Here is a 7,212-nt window from a genome sequence, read left to right as displayed (position 1 = left end):
GGCAGGCAAGGTTCTCAAGTGCATCTGAAATGGCACTGAAGCCCATTGGTTTCTTCTTGCTGATGAATCCAGGATCTGATTACTGGTGTGCTGAGCAGCCCCTACTTTTTCTACACTCCACTCTTTGTCTAGAGTTCCACAGGTAGCAATGGCCAAGGATTAAAGAAAAAGGAAAAAACAGAGACAATAGTGCCTGAAATTCTGTAATTCTGTAAAAAAAAATGCATAAAATTCCCTCTGAGGTGAATTGCCATGTAAGGGAGAAAATCGCCGCTGTGAGCAGAGGATTGCATGAGCACACCCTGTGCGTATATACACCCTGTGTTTATGATTTTACCCACTGGTACCTGATAGCTACCACATAGAGAAGTCAGTTTGCTGTAAGTAATTATCTGCCTCTGGTTTGGATTTAAATTTCTAGTAAATAAAGTCCAAGGCTGTAATTCTCTGCAGTCCCAAGTGAAAATTATAGACCAGTGGTCACAGAAGCCATCTCAGAGCCAATCTGCTCTTCATGCTGCTCCTCTTCCCTGGCGCCAATAGCAGCATCACACGTGGAGAAGGCATCACGTGTGGGGAAGGCATCATGTGGGAGATCTGCTGATCTGGGCAATGCTGCAGTGGGGAAGGCAAGGCTGTCTCCTTCCTCAGATAATCCCAATGGCCCTCCCCAGGATCCCTTTCTAGGACTTGGTATGGAGACATGATTCACTGCTGCACAGTCTGGAACAACCTCCAGGGTGCTGAATGTGCCAGGTGAGAATTCACAGTACACAAAATGGTAATGATTCTTTCCACATACTTTCCAAAATCCTTGAAGACTGGGAACTCCCATCCATTTTGGGGTGGATCCCATTTTCTCTGAATTGGTCTAATTTCAGTTCCTCCCTTGTTAAAATTGAACCATGCTCAGCCATGCAGAAAACAGTGGCACTAACTTCAGGGTGGCTCCCAAGCCAATGCCTTCTGTGGAAACAAGTGCTTTCTTATGAAACTAAAAAGGCAGGTACCCAGTATATACATCACATACAAATTTGGCACTGTACATTGCCCATAATTTTAAGGGTGACCCTGACTGCAGAGGGTCCATTATATCAGAATAACTCATTTATTAAAATACTTGTGCATGTCTTCATTATTTGAAAATTACACGAGTCTGAAAAAATCTTTTTTTTTGCAATGGCACAATCCCTTTTCAAAACATGAAGATGAGCATTCCAACAGGAGTATGGAAGCATAAAGTGATTTTATTCAAAGGCTTAAGGGAGGATGGTTTAGCTGCCTTCCTAAGGGAACAATGTTCAGGAGATTATGCTGCCTGTGTGTTTGGCTGCATGTTCCCTGGCTTTCAGCATAGTCCTCCACAAAATAATTAAGGCTTTGTTGTTTGATAAAAAAAGTTGACGAACTAGAAGAGAAAGATGTGATATTGTCAGTGTCTCCTGACCAGTAAAGACTGCATCATGATTAGGAAATTAGAAGAGGAAGAAGGGGAGCAAGAGAGATACCCTAACCTTTGGAAATATTTAACTGGAGCCTGCAATCAACTGTAAGGTACAAACAGATAGAAAACCAAGATTGCTTCATCTAGCACTCAGAGAATGATTTATTAAATGAAAAAAAATTCTGATAGGACGAATTAAATTTTTTACAGCATTGCTAACTGCAAGAATTTACCTGCTTGTTAAAATTTTGTTTAAATATTTTCTTCAGATATTTTATTTTTCTCAAGGCAAAGAAAAGTGACATATTTATCTTCAGTAATCCATTCTCTTAAGTCTCAGTAAAATTTGTAATTAGGACATGATTTATGATTTATATGAAAAAAAATCTGACGTCCCTTAGGGCACAAAAAGAAGGATTTCAGCCAAAATTTTCACTTACTTATTTGAATATTCATTCAGATTAACAAGATTGCATCTTAGAGTTGTTCAGACAAGTAGCAGGGAGAGTTCGTGCACAAAATCCTCCTAATTGGAGGTGCCAACTGAAGCAGAGGAAGGAAAAAAAAAGCCCTGGAGATCAGAATTACTTGAGAAGACTGAACAACAGTAGTGAGTCGCTGAATGTCCCAGTTGTTAGACAAGGACACCAGACACTTATTTCAAGATGTCAGGATGAGCTGAGCAAGACTGTGGATACAAGTGCCGACACATTTGGCTGGACAGTGCTGCAGTGGCACCAGGGAAAGCAGCAGCAGGGAGATGCCAGCCCAGCTTTGCCAGCTGAGGGTCAGGGCACAGCATGAGGGGTACAGACCCTAAAGGTGATGCTGCCAGGGCCAGGGCTTAGCACGTACCCTGTGTGCTGCTCTGTAGGGCTGCTGCTGGCTCAGACCAGAATCAGCCTGAGGATCACCACACCACTTGTTGGACAGTGAAGACCTGACTAGATGTTCTGTTGGCTTTCAAAAGGAAAATACAAATTACCAGCTTTTCAGACCTGTTCTCCTCTAGTATTGGAGTCTCTCCACTGCAGATTGACAGTCCCACTAGGAGAGAGGGACACAGCATCCTCTTACACAGACCCTGGGAACTCACCACTTTTCAGATGGCCACTACTATCTACTTCAGGGGAGGGAAACCATCACAAGACCCCTCTGCAAAGGGATCTTCCTACCTCAAAACCCTTTACAAAATGTTTCCAAAGCAAAGAGGTCATCCTGATCATCAAAAGGACAGGGAATTCTTTTGTGATGGTAAGAATTATGCCCTTGTCTGATATTGTTTGTCTTAATGAAAGAACACTTCCTTGTTTAATGTAAACTTTTGATGTCTAGTGCAACATTCAGTGGGGCAGAGTTTGAAAGAGGTCCCTAAGTTTCATTTGTCCTCTGTGCAATGTTGTGGAACTATGCGTTGGCACTAACATTTTAGAAGTTAACTTCCTTCACGTAGCAAGAGCATGAAATATTTTGTTGACATAAGTAAAAGGGAACATGTAGGTTCTTCATTTGGTTTGGAAAAGTACTACTTTGGGGTCAGGAGGCAAATTTTGTCTTTATAAGGGAAAGCTTCCATTGAAAACACAGACTATATTTGATAAGCAGCTTTGCTATTTAAAGTGCATTTCTATAGCTAAGGTTAAAACACTTTGATCATGTCCCTTTTGCATTACAAAAGATCAAAACAATATTCTGCATCCCAAGTACAAAGTAATCATCTTAATTTTATAATTACTATGTGTTTGATTTTTCATTGTTTACAGTAGATTATTTCATGTGGGAAAATGAATGTTGATGCTCACAGCAGACCAGTAGTTTGCATTGGTAACTGTATCTTCACTTTTTAAACAAAAAGGATCCAATCTCTGAGTAAGCAAAACCTTTGCTGTTTCAAAAGAAATTCCTACTGTGTGCAAAGGTACAAGTGAAAAATAAGTGCTTTACAATTTGGAAAGACAGGTCTGTGATTATCTAACCTGCTGCCATAGTAAAAGTTAGGGGGAAGTTGGTTTTAATGCGTGAAAAGAATGGACAAACCATGATGGAGATGATTAGTAATGGAATTCATATTTGATGAGAATTTTCTAGCAGGAAGAAGGCCAGGAGAAAGGTGTTCATGGGAAGAGAGACAGGGGTCCCAGCCCACTCTGGGCTGCTGCTAAATCAGCCCCCTCTCAACCCAGTTACAGGTATGCAAAAATCCCTGTTTGAATGGAGGACAGAGGTTTTGTGATGCTGTCACTAACCCCCCAGCACCCCCCCTTCTGTCCAACAGCAAACCCATTACTTTAATTCTTAGGATTAAGAAAAACCCAAGCCACTCTGCCCACAGTCCCTTTGACCCCTTAAAAATAGCAGGGTAGGTCCTGCTGATGGCAGTACTAAGCTGACCAGAGACTTCTTTAGTCTGTGCTTACCAGTGCTCAGTGGCCCATGCTCACCAGGACACTGCTGCACACTGAGTGCAAGGCCTGCATAGTGCTCGTACTGCTCCCAGTTCTTCTGCCAGAGGATTTCAATTCACACTCACAAAGCTTTCATCCAGCAACAAGTGCAAGAGAAATAAAGCATATGTAATTTTCAGCTTTCCACATGTGTAGGCAGATGTGTAAACTCCTTTTTTCTCTAATTATAATTGATACCCATGGGGGTGACAAGATACTGCTCTATACATTAGTACAAAATTAGCAGAAGGATACAGAATAATTGACTGCAGATCATGAAGCAAAACAGTTTGAACAATGCAAAGCTCATAAATTGCAACACAGACTTCATCTACCCTCAGAGGTGAAGATACCCTGGCTTGCATATATTTCACAAACTTCAGCACCAGCCAGAAAGTGTTGTGGAAATAATTGGTCTTTTTGCAAGTTGTATTTCCCCTGGATAAGTTAACGGAGAGGCTGGTGCTGAATTTTCCATGTGCAAGCTGCCGCTTCTATGGGTGACTGACACTTGAGCAGGAGGGCAGCGCTGCCTGGGACTTTATCAGACAAGGCAGCAGCAGTGTCAGCAGCACAGACAGGCATTCAGCCCTCTTTGTCCATCATGAGCACTTCCTTTTGACACTTCTTACTTTACCTTTGTAATGTAAAATATGTATAATTATCTAGGTGCCAACGCAGAGCTACCTCACTCATCGATTACAAAATACTGTGCCACTCAGCCCAGTTGCTGGTAATCCCCAGGCAAGCACATTGACCTTGATGATGACAATCAGAAATATTTTTGCAGGCCTGACAGAGCTGAGAAGAATCTCTCATCCAAGCAGGGCCTGTTCTCACTAGTGCTTTATGCTTCTGCACTTCTGTCTCTGTGTGTATGGACTCCACTGAGAGCACTTCCTTCGCTGTTTGGAGGTGTAGGGTCCATTGCTGAATAGGGAGGCTCTGCCTTCACCCTCCCAACAGGCCTGTGCTGGGGGCCAACAGCACTCCACCCAAGGCAACAACATGGGGCGGGTAGCTGAGGGCAGTTGTTTCATGCTGCTGGGAACAAGGTATTATCCCAGGGACTCAATGGAGAGCACACTGTTAGATCCTGTTCTTAGTTCTCAGTGTTTTTCTCACTCTCAGGAAGCAACTGTTTACACCATTATGACATGAAATGTTTTTAAAGCCATATGAGTGCACAAGGGGATCCTTCTGTTTTTGCTGCTATGTGTTCCCTTGGAGACTCCTGGACAGCAATTTCACAAAAACAAGTCTGTCTCTCAATAAAGCATACCTCCCCTTAAAGGCCCTCCTTAACATACTTAAAATAGCCAAACATTTCTGATAACTAGGTTCGCTAGCTGCATGAAGAAGCCAAAAGGACATATTTGATCCATGATGAACTGCTATATTCAGCTGTATAAAAATATCTTCCATTCCTAAGACATTTACAGAGCCAGGTCTAGTTCCTGCAGTAGGAGGGAATGGGGAGAGCAAAGAGTTTACAGAAAACACAAAAATGCTAGGGATTATATGCTGTACATTGATGGGGGTTGTATCCATAAAAAGCGCTGGAAAGAGTTGAGGCTTCATAAACTGAGCATGTAGTGCACAATTTATATAAAGGCACTTATTTATATAAGGGCACCTAGACTGACCAGTTTAAAGTTTGTTTACATCTGAATCATGCTTGTGAAGTTGCAGCCACAACTCTCACAACAACATCTCAACCTTTAAGCATTTCCACTGAATTCCACACATGGTTATAGTGTGAGTAACTTCCACTGAAACCTGACAATTTACAGCAGACTGTGCATGTCTGTTTTTTTAAAAAAATCTGCCCAACACTCACCCAAGCTCACCTTCTTTGCCCATCTCAAACCCTTCAAGCACATACTGCCAATAACCTGTAATGACTTTATCCAGTCGTTTGCTATTTATGGTATTATGCCGTGTTTGTGCAATGTTTTAGTGAGGTTTTTTTTGTTATTGGAGCATTGCTTTGCACTAAAGAATGAAATCGGCTTTGTTCACAGAGAGTTAACAGCACATCTTAATGACTTAGAATAGCATGGGGTACTCAAAGGCAAGTACACATTTAAACAGTTCACTCACAAAATTCATGTTGAGCTTCAAAAGACATTGAGACTTTAAAAAGGGGGAAACCTGTTTTTCTTACAGGAAAGATGAAAGAACTTGGAGTGTATGAAGGGAAATAATGAGAAGATTCAAAAAAAACATCCCATCCCATGTGTAGAATCAATATTTGAAAACACTCCATGTTCTAAACCAGCTCTTTGAAAATCATTTCCTCTCCTAATTCCCTGCCAGAAACTGAACTCAGACATTTCTATTCCTCTTTGAAGACCTGATAACAAGTCTTGTAGAAACAGGTCTTCTCCTAAGATTTTCTTTCATATTTCTTTCTGATCTGTAAGTATTAAAGAAAATAACTTCTGAGGATATATTAAATATTTCTGATCCTAACCACAGGTGGTACTGCAAGAAGAAAGCATGCAAGTTATCATATAAATAGAAATATCAAATCCTGCTCAAAACCTTGTTCAATGTTTGTGTTAGTGTTTAAGCTGATCTTTTCTATGTGGATGAACAGTATCTGTGGGACAGAAAGAATAACTGGAGGAACAAAAACTGGTAACTGAACAAGGAAGAATAATTAATTTCAGATTTAAAAATACCTGGAACATGCAGAATGAAAAACCCACCAGCTTTTTAACAGAGCACAAAAGTGAAAAAAAAGAAAGAGCCTCAATCATACTTCTGCAAAGTTTGTATTGTCGTAGTGAGGACACCACTCATGGTGGAACACGGCTGCACTAGGCTTGTACTCCACAAAAAGAAGAGACTTATAAAGGTCACTGTCCTGAATCCCTTAAAAAGGACCTGTCTGAACTCTCTGTTCAGGCCCACCTAATTTCCACTGCTGAAAAATTTTGGCCCACTCAAACTATGCTTGAGACCACTGACACATGTGCCCATCTTGGCAATGCTTTCTGAGTCCGTACAGATTATGGAAAAGCCTTCTAGTTTCATAACTATTCATTTAGGGAATATACATTCAATTCTATGGCTATTTAAGACGTGAAATATAAATGGAGGAAAATCTCCCGAAACCACTCCAGCAACAATGCAGAATTTTGGAACAGCAATGAAAGCATTAAAAGAATAAAAGAAAAATATGCGCACTAATATCTGTAGAGGTATCAGAGTTCTTTCCATCCTTTCCAGATAACATGAGAAGCTGGAATTGTTAGGTTGCTAGTAGAAGAGAAAATGGTTGCAGGTCTACTGACAATTTCATTAGGTATGATAAGG

This window comes from Corvus cornix, chromosome 6 (genome assembly GCF_000738735.6).
Source record: "Corvus cornix cornix isolate S_Up_H32 chromosome 6, ASM73873v5, whole genome shotgun sequence".
In the NCBI taxonomy this organism is placed as follows: domain Eukaryota; kingdom Metazoa; phylum Chordata; class Aves; order Passeriformes; family Corvidae; genus Corvus; species Corvus cornix.
This window is presented reverse-complemented; position numbering follows the sequence as displayed.